Source organism: Podarcis pityusensis (genome assembly GCF_964106645.2).
Source record: "Podarcis pityusensis genome assembly, chromosome: 13".
NCBI classification, from domain to species: Eukaryota; Metazoa; Chordata; class Lepidosauria; order Squamata; family Lacertidae; genus Podarcis; species Podarcis pityusensis.
The window spans coordinates 15,456,269-15,475,362 of NC_138038.1; the positions used below are offsets into that span (position 1 = coordinate 15,456,269).

Here is a 19,094-nt window from a genome sequence, read left to right on the forward strand (position 1 = left end):
AGATTGCTGCCATGTGTTATATGTGGGGCTGGCTTTGAAGACAGTTTGGAACATGTAGCTGATGCAGAATTCAAAGGCCATATAGTTGACCAAGCACATAAAATATTTTCTGGCACGATTAAACTGGCTACCAGCTAGTTTTCAGGCCTAATTCAAAGTGCTGATTTTGAGCTAGGAAGCCTTATGTGGGCTCAGGATGCCAATACCTCAAGGAAATACCTCTTCCACATGAACCAACCTCGACTCTGCATTCATAATCTGAGCTCCTTTTCTATGTGCCCCCTCTGAGAGAGGTGCAGAGGGTGGTAACACAAGAACAGTGTTTGTTCAGTAGTTGATACATGCTTGTGCCAGAAAGGCATGCCAGCATCATTATTGGTTTTCAGGCATGAGGCAAAAACATTTCCCAAGCTTTTGATCCTTTATCTGGAGCTATTAGGTGCATTTGTGGCCTCTCCCCACCCTCATATTTTTAGTTTGGACCAGTGTTATTTTTCTAGAAAAAGAGGTGCCGGAACTCACCACGAAAGCCTCCCTTGTTCTCTTAGAATGGCAATGGCACCCACCTGAGAGGTGCTAGAACTGAGTTCCAGTGAGTTCTGGCTGGAAAAAAAAAAGCCCTGGTTAGAACTCCTTTCTTAAATACATTATAGATCTACTTTCTATGTTTTTATTCTACTCTGGTTTTTTATACTGGGTGGTCATGCTTGTTTCACTTTGTGTATTGCTTCTGGGTCCCTTTTTGTGAAAAAGCAACTAATACATGCAATAAGAAATAATGATAATGTAAAAGCTGGGCTCGTAGATATCCCCTTCCTATCTTCAAGGAGGAAGAGGCCATTGCAAGCACATGATCCCAAAGCATGCCTTTGCAGCATGCTTCTGTTTTCTCCCAAAGTAGAAAGGGACCTCTACCAGTTAATTGCCCTCAAGCTACATCACCGCCTTTATTCTCTCTTCTAAGTCTTTGCATTCATGTTCTTGGCCTTCCTCCCACACACATCTGCTTATATACCATCCCCTGTGCTCGGAGCAGTACCCCTATTCAATCCACCAAGCCACTTTTCTATTGTTCCACCTTTCCCTGGAAAGTTGCTCCTGAATCACACTCCTCTCACCTTGCCTGCACCTCCATTTTCTTCTGACTCATTCCCTCCCATATCCCCAAGCAACTGTACTCAACCACCATGACCTTGCCCTGCTGTTTAGAAAACTGACTGCCATTGAGTATGGCTAGCTATTACCAGGCAGTTGTATTAATAAGACACGTTGTCGGGTGCATGAGTGTTTAAAGCAACGTGGGCTGACTCACGGCCATACGTTTATGGCTTACGTGAAGAACTTTCTCCTGACTGAGCTGAACTCGCTGCCAAGCAGTCTCATTGAATGAGCCCCTTCACGTTTATGAGAAGCAAGAAACGTCCCTGCTCCATGCTTATTACTACTGAGTGGTGGTTCTTTCTCCTGGAGACTTCGGATCATTTCACAAAATCACAGGGAGGGACGAGAGAGTGCCTACCCCCAGACTGTCACCTGTAGGAATAACGGAGACGACAGGAGGTTGGATGCAGGTGAGCTGTGCAGAAGCACGCTGGCAATCATGCTCCAAGCAAGCTGCCAGCTAGCTCTGCTGAGGCTCCTTTTATTAGCAGAAGTCAACAATTGGAAACAGTAGCGAAACCACCCTGAACCTAACGTATTTCCATCTAAGCACATTTCCAGCATTAGCAAATACATGTGTCAGCAGGTATTTCCCTCAGATGTTCCCCCCGAAACTTGATTACGTCTGTGTTCCCGGTCATGCTCAAGCCAAGCGATATGTCTAACAAACAAATTGTGAGAAGACAAAAGGTCAGGGGGAAAACCCTGTTTTCTAGCCAAGAAGGCAAAAGGTCAGGGAAAGCAGGCGCAATGCTCCTTGACATACTGTTGCATGTCTGGTGCGAGGTTTGTATTCGCAAAGCGGAGCGTTACCTCTATAGTCACCCAATGCAGCTTCTGTGTTGCTGCCCAATATGGAACTGAGAGCTCAGTTTTTCCCAGGAGTTACCACCTACAGGGAGACTTGAATTCCAGCCTTCCTATTGGAGCTCTGCTCTGAACCATTATGCCACCGTGGGAAACCATAGGCCCAAGTAACTTAATAATAATAATAATAATAATAATAATAATTTATTATTATATTTATATTTATTGAGTTTATATACTGCCTTATACCTGGAGGTCACAGGGCAGTTCACAGAAAAGATCACAACATATATAATCAGAATAAAAACAACAACCCACTAACCTCTCCCCCCCCCCCAAGAGCCACATTTTAAAAGGGTACAGGATGTCAAACAGATTAACCAAAGGCCTGGTTAAAAAGGAACGTTTTTGCCTGGTGCCTAAATGAAGGGGCCAGGCAAACATCCCTGGGGAGAGCATTCCACAGGCGGGGAGCCACCGCAGAGAAGGCCCTGTTCTCGTGTTGTCACCCTCTGGACCTCTCGAGGAGGAGGCACACAAAGGAGGGCCTCAGAAGATGATCTCAGGGTCCAGGTAGGTTCATATGGAAAGAGGCGGTCCTTGAGGTATTGCAGTCCTGAGCGTTTACTGGCTCTTTCCTTTACTATATTCCTGTATATTGCCCATTCATTATTATTTCTGTTCACGGTATTGGGGTGGTTAGGCACAGTCCTGCTATGTGCTCTGTTTGTTTCGGCAAAAGTTTCGGACTGGACATACTGCTTCGTTTTGGATCAATGCGTCCCCCATAACTGCCTGCCTGAAATCCTGCAATATTTTAGACACAAACATTCTGGTTCGTTCTGTGTCCCACTTTTGTTGTGCTATAGTGGAAGAGTGGAATAATGCAGTAATACTGGGGAAGCACTGCAGAACAACTAATAGAGTGGAATGGCCTGGGGACGGTCCAGTATAAATTAATCACTATTATTGTGTCCATGGCATGTTGTGGGGGGGGACAGTCTGAAAGGGCCATGTGACTGGATTGCTGCTCTTTCCTTCCACGATAAAAACTTCCCCTTCCTGTTACTGTACTTTAGTTCCAGGTTTGCTATTCATGAACTCTGCTCCTGCTGTGCTTCCCAGTCCTGAAAGCCTCCCATGTTCTGGGACAACTGTCCTAGATCCCTGAGACATCTTCCATCATGTCCTTTTGAGCAAACCTCCTTGATCGGGATCGAGGTAGCCAAATCTGATATGGGACTCCAGATGGCGACTTACAGGCTCCATACACACATTCTTTCCCTCAAAGAATTTTGAGTACTGTAGTTTGTTGAAGAGGCAAGGCCAGCCCCTGAGGGGCAAGGGAAGATCCACATCAGGAACAAGGGGTGGGGGAGACTGGGGACTGCAGCCTCGGTAGATCCTGCTGCCTGAGGCGATCACCTCACCTTGCCTCATGGGTGAGCTGGGCCTGTTGTGTGAGGTAAAGTACAATGTCCAGAATTCTTTGAGAGAAATAATGTGCTTCGACTATGCTTTAAAGGTATGGCATATACCAGTGCTATTTTGATAGAAAGAGAGGTGCTGGAACTCACCACAAACACCTTCATCGTTCTCTTAGAATGGCAATGGTGCCCACCTGAGAGGTGCTGGAACTGGGGGGGGGGGGAGCCCTGGCATATATGCAGACTACTGTGAATTTACTTGACTTTCCTATCCTGCTGCCATCCTCTCACAAACAACACTTCCCACTAAAGTCTACGAAACACTTCAATATTGGGTTTAGAATGACATGCAAACTGAAGGATGTTATAGAAAGGCTGCCTTTGTGTTGTGTTTCGGTTAAAGAATCGCTCACAGAGAACTTCACTTTCTCTGGGAATTTATTAAACAAGGAATAGGGCTCCGGACTAGGCTTAAGACATTCGGAGAGCACTTTGAAAGAGCAAAGCTGCATACAAGTAGTGATTGCAGCAAAATACTGGCTCTGTCATCTCCCCCTCTGTAAATAAGTCGGCTATAGCACTGCTATCAGCATCTTGACAGCTAAGGTATGAGATCCATTAGAGCATCTGTAATTATTTATAGAGGAGAAAACATTGCATTGATTTTTATTTTTTTAAAACAGGATTGCCCAGCAAGGGAGCACTCCCTGTTTCTAGGGAAGAGTTCTTAAAAAGTAATAATTATCTTAGTTATAATTGCCAGCAGAATGAAAGCTCTTCACTTTTTTTCCTGAACGTTATTTCACTCTGTTCAGTGAACTATATAGCACTTAACCTGCAGAAAATGCTGAATGGCATTTAACAATTCTGGGGAAGGTTTAAGTTGTCCAATAGATATTATATAGTACAGATTTGGGGGCACACATATTTATGCACAATTTTTTTTTGTACAAGCTACATGTTACATGGACTGCAAGAAGATCAAACCTATCCATTCTTAAGGAAATCAGCCCTGAATGCTCACTGGAAGGACAGATCCTGAGGCTGAGGCTCCAGTATTTTGGCCACGTCATGAGAAGAGAAGACTCCCTGGAAAAGACCCTGATGTTGGGAAAGATTGAGGGCACAAGGAGAAGGGGATGACAGAGGATGAGATGGTTGGACAGTGTTCTCGAAGCTACCAGCACGAGTTTGACCAAACTGCGGGAGGCAGTGGAAGACAGGAGTGCCTGGCGTGCTCTGGTCCATGGGGTCACGAAGAGTCAGACACGACTAAACAACTAAACAACAACAACAACGTTACATCCTACCATTTTTGGTGACGTCACAGAATATGCTGTGGTTGAGCTGTCAGACGGAAAGCTGGAAGCTGTACATGAATTAGAGGAATGCAACCAAGAATCCTACACAATGTCATATACTGCTTAGGTTCTATTACTGCACAATGTCATGCTGCTTAGCTTGACTCCCTGTATCATGTGCTGCACTTGCCAGTGCATGCAAGCTAAGTGTTGAATGTCCTAGGGCAACCTGCCAACATCAAAAGGGACCATGGAGCACACACTTTGGGTTAACATGTCATGGTTTTGTAGCTCCAGCCCTGCCAAGCCAAGAAGGGACAGTCTGGTTTAAGCCCCCCAGGTGAGATCCTGGAGACAAGAGCAAGTACGGTAGGCACAGCTTTGTGGTTCGTTGACCATCTCTAGTGACTCATTTGGAAGACAGAAGCATCAGGCGAAGAGGCAATATTATAATTGATGGAGTATCTGATTTTCTCTCTCTGCACTGCTTATAGTCTAGATGCGACTGAATACTAGTTGCAGAGGGGCAATAGAGAAAGAGGACTACTGTGCATCCCTGGTTGTAAGCTTCTTGGAAGCATCTTGGTTGGACATCGTGGGAAACAAATGGTGGACTAGACGGGCCTTTGAGTCAACTCAACAGGGCTTCTCCTACAGGAATTTCACCAGTCCAGACTTTGCTCCCCCTCTCCATCTCTGGCTTTCTTGCATGCTCCAGATCAGGTAGGTGCAGCCCTGCTTGCAGAAAGTAAGTGGGAGATTTTGAATGATCTATATACCAACAGTGGTGAGCTAAATCAGGTGGTGTGGAGGAAAGCAAAATAACAATTGGCCTGAGTGGTAATGATGGATATGAGAAACCTTTTCCAGATGGCAGGCCATTTTGACAGGTGGGTGTCAATCACCTGGTGATGTTAGGTAACCCAAAGTTTTTTTGGGTTTTTTTCCATTTGGGGTTGTAGCTCAAGCCATACCTGCAGAGGAAGATATTTTGCATTGCCTGCTTCGGTAAAACATTGGAGGTTTTTAAGCAGAGGTTGGATGGCCACCTGCCATGGGTGCTTTAGTTGAGATTCCTGTATTGCAAGAGGTTGGATCAGATGACCGGCAGTGTCCCTTCCAACTCTACAATTCTATGTACTGACAACAAGCCTGCTCTGGGCAGGGATTGGCCGTGCTACAGGATTCCTCAACAGGAACTCCACCGCTTTTGATCCCAGCAGGTTTGCTGTCAGTACTGATCAACTGAATGGTGCTGACAGCAAGCTTCACTTGCCAAGGAATAACCAGGAGTGTACTTTAAGGCTCCCTGTTTGCTGTCAGATTCATCTCTGCCCACCCCATATATGGCATCAGGAATGGGACTGGTGAGTGTAGTTTGGGGGAAACGGCTGTGTGCCTAACTGGGACCCATGCCATGCCTAACTAGGTCCATGGAATTGAGGTTCCACACCTCTGATGTATTTATTTACCATTTTATTTATCAAATTTGTATGCCACTCTTCATCTGAAGACCCCAGGGTGGTTCAATGCATAAAATACAAGATAGAAACACAAAATACAAAAGAAAGAAAGAATAAATAACGCCCCTTCTTCCCACAAGCACATTTAAAATGGATGTTACTCAGCCAAAGGCCTGGTTAAAGAGCAATTTTTTCGCCTGGCACCTAAAGGTGTATAATGAATGTGCCCAACAAGCCTCCCTGGGGAGAGGGAGCAACTGCAGAAAAGGCACGTTCTTGTGCTGCCACCTTTCGGGCCTCTCATGGCAGGGGCACACAAAGAAGGGCCTCTGATGATGTCCGCAGGGTCTAGGTAGGTTCATATGGAGAGAGGCGGTCCTTGAGATATTGGTATCCCAATGGAGGGCTCCCAGCCAGTAGGGTTACTGACCAAAAGAAAAAATGGCCTGTCTTTTGTGTATTTAACAGCAGCTTGATCTGCAGGAATAATCAGGTGATGCTTATCATGGCACGGAGATAGGTATTATCACCTGCTAAAGTCTAGCACAGGGGTAGATATGGAACATGTGGCCCTCCAGATATTGCTAGTCTTCAACTCTCTTCGTCCCACACCACTGGCCATGCAGCTGCTGAAATGCACAAGAATGGAGGCAGATTAAAAAATAAGAACTGAAAGCATTGGTGGATGGCGTTCCCTTCCTGACTGCATGGAAATTAGATTCCAAACATGAGCGGAGCAGTCTAGCAAATCTCTGCTGGACCACCAAACTCCTTGAGGTATTTCTATTTGGGACAGTACATGATGCCCTGAAGAAAGGATCTCTCCAAAGGTCTGGAGAGAGGGAGCCCTGACTCCAATGAGCTACAACTTGCAGGGGATGGGGAACAAAAAATTATTTCAAATCTGCTGTTAGCCCTTGGAATGCGGCCTTCTAAAAAAACCCCTATTCATCAGATAAGTAAAACTAGTGTGCAGATTGAGTATCAGTTTGCTTGTTTCCTTGGGCAGAGGGGCATGTGTGATGAGCTTCTGTTTTTATAGCTGTCCACCCAGTGGCTTTTAAAGCCTTGAACTTTCGGATGCTGGAGAGTAATTAATAATAAAGCAGCTCTGCAAAAGGAGTCAGCGAAAGGAGTTTTAAATAAAACATCCAGTAGCCAATTTACCCTTACTTAAAAAGCAAACACCCTCTTTCCGGGAACACGAAAGGGCAATATAATTGTATATATATCTATATTGCTTTCCTGCCCTTGTAGGGTAGCTGGATTTCAGTGCCGGTTGATTTCTGCAAAACGTGGTGCGCTTCGATGGGGAAACTGTTGGTTACTCCCAACTGTGTGAAATGCTAGAAAAGAAGAAATAAAAATTAACGATAGTATCCAAGTCAAAGCTTTCTGATGGCTGAACATGGCTTACTTGACTTGCCAAAGGTGGTTGTTGGGTCAGTGTGAACAGCAAACAACTCTGGAGGTATTTGCTTAATTTTGAAGTGTTCCAAAGGCCGTGCACTCATGAAAGGGCTTTCATAACAGATGCTGTTCAACGTTATTAAGTGGCCCCAGTCCAGGACAGCTGTTATAATGTGAGCCTTTCATCGCCTCCAGCTGAACAGTACGGGATTTCCACCCCTAAACAAGCCACCCTGAGCTGTCAGTAGTGGACTCTGCGTGATATATTCAGGCCTCCTTCTAGAAGTGTTTACCTGGGTTCTTTTTCTGGGATACAGTTTTCCAAAAGCAGGCTTTTCAAAAATCTATTCCCCTCCCTTCACAAAGTTCATCACCCACTTTTTCCATCGTTCAGTTCCCCTGCCCCCACATAACATGCAGCCAAAAGCATCCATGCTGTGTATTCGGTTACCTTCTAAGAGTAGTGTGATAAGCAGGCAATAATGTTCATCTTCTTGCCATAAAAGGTTTTGCTTTCGAACACATGCATATCAAGTCGATGAGCTGATCTGCTGGCAACCCTGATGCGGATGCGAAGCTGGCAGTGACACCGTCCTGTCCCTTAAAAGACAACGTATGCATAAGACATCACCTTGCCGACAAAGGTCCGTATCGTTAAAGCTATGGTTTTCCCAGTAGTGATGTATGGAAGTGAGAGCTGGACCATAAAGAAGGCTGATCACCGAAGAATTGATGCTTTTCAATTATGGTGCTGGAGGAGACTCTTGAGAGTCCCATGGACTGCAAGAAGATCAAACCTATCCATTCTTAAGGAAATCAGTCCTGAGTGCTCACTGGAAGGACAGATCCTGAAGCTGAGGCTCCAATACTTTGGCCACCTCATGAGAAGAGAAGACTCCCTGGAAAAGACCCTGATGTTGGGAAAGATGGGGGGCACAAGGAGAAGGGGATGGCAGAGGACGAGATGGTTGGACAGTGTTCTTGAAGATACTAACATGAGTTTGACCAAACTGCGGGAGGTAGTAGAAGACAGGCGTGCCTGGCTTGGTCTGGTCCATGGGGTCACGAAGAGTCGGACACGACTAAACAACTAAACAACAACAACGTTACATCCTACCATTTCTGGTCCCTGGGGTCACGAAGAGTTGGGCACAACTAAACAACAACAATGCATATGTTGCGTGGTCCTCACCAATGCTGAAAGATAACATGGATGGGATGTTGCCGCACAGAGGTGTGGTCCAGAAGGCAGGGCCCCAGAACCAATGGGTAGAAACTTTTGGGAAGCAGATGTCAGCTACATGTTAAGAGAAACGTTGTAACGGTATGAGTTGTTTTGCCAGTGGAACAGATGGCCTACTCAGGAACTGATGAGCTCTTCTTTGCTGGCTGGTGGGCCACCTGCCAAGGGATGCTGTAGCTGCTGCATCCTGCACTCGTGATCCTAAATTGAGTTGGACTGGATGACTTTATAAAGGTACCTTCAAACTCTATGATTCAGATACAAATTCAGAGCCGAACAATGTTAACTTATTATTATCAATTATAATATTGAATAACAGCAGGCTAAAATTCTTCAGGGGAAGCTGGGGTGTTCTCATTTTGGGGAATGCTACAACTGTTGAATTTGACCTGTGGTTCACCTGTTCAATGCAAAGAGCAAAAAATGGACACGCTCCCACCTCCTTTCGAATGTAAGGAAGAGCCTTGACTCCTGGGTGAGACAAAAAGAAAGGCCCATCTTAGCCCAGTATCCTGCTGCCAAAAGTGGCCAGCCAGATCCTTCTGGGAAGCCTGCAAAAAGGATCAGGTTAACAGCCCCCTCCCAATGCTGTTTCCCCCAGAAACTGAACACAGTGACTACAATGGTGTTTATTGACCTATCAGGCTATCTATCATCCTACATGTCTACCCAGAAAAAAGTTCCACTGAGTTCAGAGGGGTTTTACCCCAAGCAAGCAGGTACAGATTGCAGTCTTTAGAAAGCGTTCTAAGCCTATGCCGATAAGCACATTTTGTCACAGCAAATACATTTTTGTCTCATTTCAGTTGGGTGAGACCCTCTCAGTTCCATTGGGAAATGACAGAAAGCGAAGAAATCCCGTCCCTTTGCTTCACCCCTTCGTAAGTTTATTTATATCTCCTTACTGCGTCCTCTGTCAGGGCCAGTCCTACCATTAGGCAAAGTGAGGTGGCTGCCTCAGGCAGATTTTTTTGAAAGGGCAGCAAAATGTTAAGTTATTTAATTTATCATTTTTGGATTTATTTATTTTTATGCCAGGGAGAGGGAAGAAATGTCTGCCACCAAAATAACTTAGCTAGCCATGCACCTTGATGGGGTATGGGGGGGTGGAGTGAGGGTCAATATGCTGTGGTATCTCAGGCGGTAAACCATCATGGTCTGGCCCTGCCCTCCGTCCTTAGCTTTCCTGCCATTTCTTGTACGGAAAATGCTGTTCCAGCTCACCTGTGAAGCAAGGTGAGGCAAACACCTTGGGGAGTGGGAACTACAGGGGCAGCAGATCTGGCCTCCAAGGAATGTATCATGGAGGATGCGGCATGCTTCTTAAGAGGCCTGATCTGCCACCTCCTCAGAAGACCTCCCCTCCAATGTTGACTCTCTTGGAGAATTGGAGGCACTGCTGCTCTCCTCCCGTCCTTGTTCCCCTTGTAGATCGTTATTCCCCGCCTTGTTCCTAATGTAGATCTTCACTCACCTGTTCTTCCCTGGTGGGAGTGGGAAGCCATTTTGTGGCTTACCTCAGGACCCAAATGTCTTGGGTCAGCCCTGTCCGTAGGAGCATATTCCTAGGGACCCCAATAAAATTATTTGAGTGAGCTGGTCCCCTCCAGGTATTTGAGTGAGCTGGCCCTGTCCCTCTCTCTCTCTCTCTCTCTCTCACACACACACACACACACGCACGCATGTCTGGTCCAAGACATTTTGGCACCTGAGGTGACCACAAAATGTTGCCCCTCTCTCCCACCACCAGAGAAGAAGGGGCAGGTGAAGATCTACATCAGGGAGAATCAAGTAAACCTTACCTGACAGATGAAGTGGGAATCAAGGCTGATGTTGTGGGATGGGAGAAGCTCTGAATCATCTCAGAGGACAGCCCCCGCCATTTCTTCCCTAGGAGGAGATCAGCAACGCGTCCCATTTGCCAAGAGGCTGTTGGGGGTGAGTACTGGGGGATGGCTGCTGAACTGGTGGCAGGTCTGGCTTCCAAGCAACATGCCACAGCCATCGCTGCCGCTGTGGCAGCACAGGAGGCATTCCTCGGAGGCCAAAATCCGCCGCCCCTGTGTATCTTGCTGCCCAAGGCCGTCGCCTCACCTTGTCTCCTGCGTGGGCCGGCCCTGCACACCGAACCCACCCGCATGCCCTTGGTGGTCCTCCCCTCCAGTGCACCTCCTGGGTTCCAGCTGTCAAAGTAAGCTGCAGCACATGGGGGCGTGGGGAGACAGGGGGCCCATCTTGCCCCAAGGGTGCCAACCTGAATAAAATTTTGGGGTAGGCTGGCAGGTAAGCCCAGTGCTGCGTAATCAATCACATGACACGGCCCATGCACACCATTTGAATGGCAATGCCCATCAGCTTGGGGAGGGGGCTCTCAAATATTTTATGGGCGGGGGGGGGGGCGAAGGGACTTTGGCCCCTAGAAGTTGTTTCCAATGTTTTGTCCTTTGCGAAAAATCTTGGCTCCAGCCCTGGTTTGGTTCCCCTGCTATTTATTTTGGGTGATCCCCCCGGGGTGATTAGGCTAAACAAGCAAGCAAACACTCCCGGCTCCTTAAAGGCAGGCGGGTGATGCCCCCCCCCTCTCCCTCCCCCCAAGGAGCCAGCAATGCAAAACGTTTCCCCCCCTTGGGCGCTAATTGGTGCAGCTGTCGTGCTTGGCCCGCTCGCCCGGGTCACGGCTCTCCCCCCACCGCAGCGCGAGCCGGGGGAGCGGCCGGCAGCTACGCCCCCCCACGAGCCCGGGATGGCGCGCGTGCGCGTCCCCAAGGGTCCGGGGAGGCTGGCGCGCGGCGTTGGCACGCGCACTCTGCCCTAGAGCGGGCGCTGCGCCGCTGCTTGCTGCTACCTGCTAGCTGCCCGCGAGGAGGAGAAGATGTTGCAAGCCATGCCCGGCTGAGCAGCAGCTGGCCAGGTAAACTGCATGTGGGGGGCTGGGTGCGTGGGGTAGGGGGAGAAGGGGGGGTGGGCGGTATAAAGAGGTGTGTGCATCTAGGCGCTTGCAGGGGATTCTCCCCCTCTCCGGAGAATCGCGTTTGGCTGTGCAAAAGGCGAAGGAGGCGGAACCGGTCTTTGCTGCTCCGTTAACTCATGGGCAGGTGTGCGTGGGGGAGAGAAAAAAAGTGGGCTTTAGGAGCACGCAGGAGACTTCTGCGTGCCCCACGCACCGGGGAAACGCTTTCGAAAGAGGGAAGGAGGGCAAGCCCATCTTAACCCACCCACCTGCCCTCCGTCAGAGCCTTGCATCTCCTGCCAGTCGCTGCTCCTACCTGTCAGTCCCTTCCATTCATTTCCTCTGTCTGTCATTCATTCAGCCTTTATTGGCATAATTTCGACAATAAAATTCATAGAAGAAAGGGAGGGGGAAATCCATAAAACGTGGGTAATGGAAAGACTCGGTAGTCACCATTAAGTAGTTTTAAATTTAACTTTAAAAATCTCAATTTAAATAATCCTGAAACCGTTTTAGTAGTTTTGGGAATATCATCTCAGCAGATATTGGATTACAGATTCTTTGCAAACAGATACTTTAAGCTTCGAAGGAGTCTGTTTGTCTTTGCCTGTATTCCACTTTCCACCTTCCCTTCCTAATTCCTCCCCCCTCCCTTCATGTTTTCCACCTCTATTTCTCTCCTTGATCTCCCCCCCCCCCCATTGCAATTCACTTTCTTGCCTATTTCTCCTTCTGTCCCTCTGTTCCATCTATACCTGCTCTCACCTGGTTTTATCTCTCCAAGTGATCCGATTTCTGTAAGAGAGAAGCAAAGGGAACTTTTGGAAAACCCTTCTCTATCCCTCTCAGGAGTCTGGATGTGGTGGGGTTGCCCCCCCCCCAACTGGTGTTGATTTTCCTGTAAATTTTTTTATGTTTTGTGAACAAGGTGTTAGTGTGCTGCTGGCCAGCAGTCGTGTAAAGATGCTTTATTTAATAGGAACCAAAAATCATGTTTCAGGAGGTGAAATGTCCTTTGCAGAAGAAGGGTAGTCGGTGACCCAAGAATGGTCATTTTGTAGGAAAACTCTGTATTGGGACACTTTTTTTTTTTTTAAACTTGACTGTGGTTTCAAGGGATTTCAGATACAAACCATGGGACTATGAACTGCATGACTTATGACCAAATGGAAGGACATGTTCAAAAGCACAGAGGAGATAGTCCTCATTTGTTGCTACTCCTTACAATACCGTTTTTAGTGAATGTTAGGTGTCTGAAACTTGGTTTCTCATTCTTCATTGTAAGCTTCTGATTATTGGAAACCTAGTTAGTGGCCCAGGGTATGAAGACTGCATCACTGCATCAGAACCAACACCGCCGGACAAGGTGAGCTGTGTAAGCTGCAAGCTTGCATGCTTTTGCAAACAAAATTCTTCCTCTGTCTCTAGTTGATGCTTGGTGCAAGAGGATGCAAGCTTTTGACATAACGGATCTCTCAGTCAGGCAACGGAAAAGGCGGATAACGCCTCACATACGACTGTGCGGTCTTTTGAGCTACGCAAGCAGTTCAGCAATGGGAAAGATAAGCAAATTGCCCTACTTTCTTTTGCTGTAGATATACACACAACACAACCTTTTTGAGTTACTCAAGTCTCAGCAGCTGCACAGAACTTTTAGGATGTGTTTGTATTACCAGCTTAAAATGCAAGTTGTTTGTCTCCATTTGGATGGAAGCTGGTTGGGGGGCGGGAATGCACAAAAATGCAGCATTTTATTAGAAACAGCAGGATTGATGTGTACACCGCTTCTCAAATTAAGTGATGGGAGTGAACTCGATGCAGAAAAAATGGGATTGGGTTTGCACCCTTAAGTCAACATTTTTTGTGTATCTAAAAGACCCTGTGTGTCAGCAGAAGCTGGATTAATAATATATATTTCCTTACATATCTTAGCCAAGCAGACCACCTTGTGAATCGTTTAACTGAAAAGGCTCAAAATCGTTTACAACGGTGGAAGAAGTTTTAATAGTGTTTCAGTGTGATCATTACAGAGCTCTTTAAGTGGCCAAACCCAGCATAATATATATATTATTTTTTTACAGTAGGCTTGTGCTAACTTTGAAATACGCATAGTAAAGAATTAATTAGGCACCGGACAGAATTCTTCTCTAGGTTGATGACGAATTCTTTCTCACTTCAGTCATTTCCACACTGTAGTCCGGTGAAATTGGACAACGAAAGTAGTTGGTTAACACCATATAAACTTTCAAGTTAGACACAACTCTTCCTCATACAGCTTCTTATTGGGCTTATGGGCTGAGTTCTGCATAACAGCTATGTGGGGAAGTGTCCATTGCTGGGCAGTTTACAGCCCCACACCTCAACAAAAATTAATCCAGTTTAAATTACTAGCTGAGCCACACTGCATCATTTGAACTTTGGAGCTAACTCAAGACCAACCATTTTGCATCAACCCAATAGTTTGCAAATAGTTTTTGTGTGTTTGTTTGAATCTATCAGTCTAACAAAAACTTTGCTTCCATTCTCGATGTGTTCTCTTTATTTGGGTCACATCCTGTGGTTGGGAATTCTCCACTACCCATAATCCTATTAAAAAAGAAGATGGGACAATGATACCTCCCTCTCTCAAGGGCACCAGTAGGGTGATTGTTAATTGTACAATAACGGTTCTGGTACAGATAGATTGTTCACAGTGAAGCTTTGACACTTTTATTAACCTTCCAAAGGAGCTTGTCCTTGGTTAGGAATCGTAGGAGGATATAGTCCTGTTTGCTTCAAGAGTACCTTGCAATCACAGGTTTTTGCAAACTTGTCACTTTACTGGACATTAAAGCACCCCAAACCAGCTGCTGCATGGCAAACATTTTGGGGTGCTCCCATATGTGAGTTTTGGACAATTTACACCAAGGGATGTTAACAGGGCAGGATCTTCTTCCGGCAACCCAGCCAGATGGGAGGGGTCTAAATAAAATAATAATAATAATTAATAATAATAATTCTAATGGTCTCTTTTGTCACAACAAATCAGACAAGAAAAAGGAAGGGATAGTAAACATCCAAACACTTTCTTAGATCCAGTGTTTGTTTGTTTTTTAAATTACAACAAGCTGCTGAACAAGAAATGGAACAATTCCTCAAAAAATGTGATGGATTTTTTTGGGTTTGAATAAGGCTTGTGTGTCTCACTTTCCCAATACAAAATACAGTTGTCTGTTGTTTGGATGTGTAGTGTGCGTATGAGATATTTAGTGCTTCAGTAGTCAGCACATCTCATTTTTTTTTGTATTTTGTATTTCTGCAAATGTGTAACCTGAGCCCAAGTGTAGTTATAACTGCAGGTACCTTAGTTGGGGGTGGAATGTACTCAAACAGGCCCCCTTGCAAACCTCAGTACTGACCAAAGCTGTGCAGTTTACGTTACTGAGAAAAATGGGATTTCTGTGCTAGAACTGTAAGAAGCTTTCATACAAATTCAGTGGGGCATTTGTGTGTGTGTGTGTGTGTGTGTGTTATTTTGGAATGTTTGTGTGTGTGTGTTTTTAAAAGCAATTTCAGATTCCCCCCTGAAATTCAATGTTGAAATAAAAAGCAACAACGCACCCCAACTTCTTAATTTTTGTTTATTATTGTTAAGTCAATAATATTTGTATGAGCATGCCAGATCCAGATTTTGATGTATTGGTATTTAATATTTTGATTTGTTGCTAAAACAGCATTAATCATTGGGGGGCCCCAGAATATATATTTTAAAAACCTGAATATCCCAACAGATAGCTTATTTCTTGTCCTTTGAATCCATTTATCTGACATCAGTCTGTGGTTGGTTTTTTCCCTTTTACATCTTGTACAGCAACAAATAAAATTATCCGTAAAAACCAAGTCTTAAAGAATAAAAGGTTTGACCACCACTAGTAATTTTTTCAGCTCCAGACGTTCTGTTGAAAAAAGTTACTACAGTACATGCAAACACAATCACAATCGGCTTTTAAAAAATACAGACCAATTGTGGTTCCTTAATGGAAAACCAAACATCATTATAAAAAGCAACTGAAGGTCTATAGCTAGTAGGTGTAGTTACGATTTTGTTGTGTTTCTTGCATCACCAAGTCCGTGTGTAAAGTTTCCAGCTGTATGGCAAGTAGTTTTGACAAAAGGGATGGGTGGGTGGGAGCGTTAATTGCCGCTTGTACCAGATTGATTTTGTTATTATTTGAAACCACGGATGACATTTAGGAACATAGGAAGTTGCCTTATTATGAGTTGGGCCAGCCTGTTTTGGCTGTCAGTGGCTCTCCAAGATTTCAGGCAAGGGTCTCGTGGAGCCCTAATAGACTCCCCTTTCAGCCACATAGATAATTTCAGACTGTGGACATAGGGTAGTAATGTGTATTGATTGCTTTGCTGACTTTAAAATGGGGTTAGCTAACTCTGTTTCATTTTGGGCAGGGGGCTCCAAACCTCCTGCTCCTTCTGCTGGGTGGGGGCCCTGGACTTCAGCCCCATAGTTGTGCTCTGAGTGCAGCGCTGAAGAGATCCTTCAGGCTGGGCTTCCTGTTAGAATCTCATGAGAGCACGCTGTTTGAGAGCCTTGGCAGCTGGTCCATAACGTTTATAGTTTTTGTGCCCATAAAGTAATTATGCCTTTGGCAAATTAAGCTCAGTGATCGGAAGTGGGGAACCAAGAGAAATAATCTGCAAACAGAAGAGATCAGCCATCCCCTTGTGTCTTCAGATACATTATTCAATTAATTTGGCTACTTATGCAATGTAGATTAGCGCTTGCGGTGGTTTTATATTCCCTTTAAAAGGACATGGAATGGACTATTTGAGGAGTGGTGTGCAGTGTGTGTTTTGTGTGTGTGTGTGCACGCGCATGCTTAGAAACCTTACCCATGGATCTGAAGTGAAATTTGCAGGTTGAAAAGAAAATATGCAGCCCAGAAGTACAGAATTCCTGCATACATTTTTCCAGCTGTGTGTGAAAATTGAGGTAGTGTGTCTCTGTCCCCCCTACACACACACACACACACACAGAGAGAGAGAGAGAGAGAGAGAGAGAGAGAGAGAGAGAATGAATATGCTATTAGCAACTAGACCAGCAGTGAATTTCAAGAGACGCTGTAAAAGTTTTGATAACACTAGTGAAATTCCTCAGGGGCATTTCTCTCATCTCTGCTTTAAAGATACCTGGTCACGGCACTTAACAGAGGTGTGTGAGTGAGAGAGAAAGGGAAAAATTTGACAGCACTTGCTATTCACATGGGAGAGAGGTGTGGGACAAGACATACAGTGGGGAGAAAAACAGATAATGCTGTGATTATGGGGAAATGATGGGCAGACCAAGGAGGTGGAGGGTATGCGGAGAGCGGCACATATGCAAATATCTAGCAGGGATGGAAGCAACCGCACTTGAATTCAGAGATGTAGGTGCTGTTCCAGACAATTTGGCATGTTACTTTGATGCGCTGGACACACTCAATAAATGATTATGGTAAAAAGAGGGGTTTTTTTATTCCCGAACGCCTCCTTTGATAGAAACCAGCTGTGAGACAAGAGCAGGCGAGGGTCCCAGCTTGTTCTTCTTATCAAAAAGTGAAAACTACTTGGGGGGATCATTGAGGCACATATATTTGCTTGCTTTAATCTATTGCAATGGTATATGCAGGTGTTCTCTCTCTCTCTTTTTCTCTCTCTCTTTTTCTCTCTCTCTTTTTCTCTCTCTCTTTCTCTCTCTCCCCAGGAGCTGAACAGTTGTCCTTTCAGAAGCTGACGGTGAACGGCCTGTACTGTTTGCCTGAGACTGCTATGATAGGTGTTATAGTTGAAAACAAGATCATTATAAAGTTAGCACACTTCCATAAACGGAGCCATTACTTAGTGTTGCTAGGCTCTCAGCAAAGTCTGCAATTAAAAAAAAGAGATGTCTTTCAGCTCCTATGTCAGCAAAGTTCTTCCTGGAATTTGTCCCCACCCTTCTTAAACTTTTTCGGTTTGGTACCCATCTTATACTCAAAACAAGCCGTTCCCTGGTCTCAGCCTTTTGCAGTACACAATCCAGGCATTGAGACAGGGCATGCCTTTTAAGTTGCTGTCTTGTGTTTGAGTACATTTTTGAAAGTTTGCCTACCTCTTTCCCGCAAGCTGTGATTTTATATGAGTGAAGTAGCCCTTGGTGTTCCTCCTCCACACCCTTCCCTGAGTTAGAAACATCTTACTGTATTTCTTTGCTCAGAACCTGGAAGGAGGGTTTGAATCGTACAAAACAAACAGAATGTACAACTCTGGAACAGTGCAGAGGAGCTGGCCAGGCACTGTGCTGCCTTAATTTTAGACTGATTAAAACATACAAAGACTGCTGCTCAAGCAGCAATTGCAATTTCTTTATCCACTGTCAAGAATTAGGTCCATGATCTTGAGAAATGTCAATTTGCACTGGTGAGGACAAATAAGAACTTCTTTACATGGCCCACAAATGGTCATAAAGAACGCCTGTATGTTTCAGAAACTTCTTGGAAGTCTGCCGGGAGGCGTAATAACCAGAACTGGTAATATGCCCTCAAGCTGTTTGTCAAGGAATCAAAGGAGGAAATGGCCTCAAATGTTATCCAATCTGAGTGCCTGCCTAAAGGCAGGATCCTCTGAGCAACAGCAACCATTTCCCCCACAGCTGAGGGCCTTTTTATCGCAAGAGTTTTAGCCCACAGCAGCTGCAGGAAGAACAAGGCTGTCCTTGTGGACATAGTTGCATACGAACTCTGAACATGAAATTAATCTCCTAATATTAATGTTTGTCCCCAGATTGCAAGTGACATAAAGAACAGAATGCCGCACCTGAATAAAGGATTGGAGAGGGGACGGGGGTGGGGATAATATTTTGCACACCCCTCCCAAATTTCTTATTTTTACTATAATTCTGTTTAGCAAAGTTGCTTTTTTATGGATCTTCTCAGTAGGTACCCAAATAAATATAAGTTGCTGTTGTTGTTTTGCTCCACCTCATCTCGTCCCTTTTTTTTGGGGGGGGGGGAATTGCTTGCACCGCCCTAAATCTGTAATGCGTGTAAAAGGATGTGGAACATGCATCTTCATATGGTAGGGATCGAATGGTAAGCCAGACACGTGTCTATATTTGCAGAATGCAAACTGCACTTGAAAGTACATACAGTCCTGTATGTACTTTCTGGCCTGTGTTTCTGACTGCAGATCTACCCTCCCTCCAAATTGAAGTTGAGGATCGTAAAGAGGCAGGCATGTGCCCATCCCTTGACGTTCTGCTTGCCTTGTGCAACTGTATTGCTGCATCTCATGAAGTACCACAGAGTATTTTATATC

General features: G+C 45.4%; 1 protein-coding gene across 1 annotated transcript in view; it reads left to right on the top strand.

Moving 5' to 3' along the window:
* Window positions 1-11,596: 11,596 nt before the first annotated feature.
* The window catches only part of ZNF385C (zinc finger protein 385C), a 159,780-nt gene continuing 152,282 nt past the window's right edge, over window positions 11,597-19,094 (top strand). Inside the window, exon 1 of the mRNA XM_080976819.1 lies at window positions 11,597-11,723. The gene's annotated coding sequence lies outside the window, so the exon portion shown is untranslated. The remainder of the gene's footprint in view (window positions 11,724-19,094) is intronic.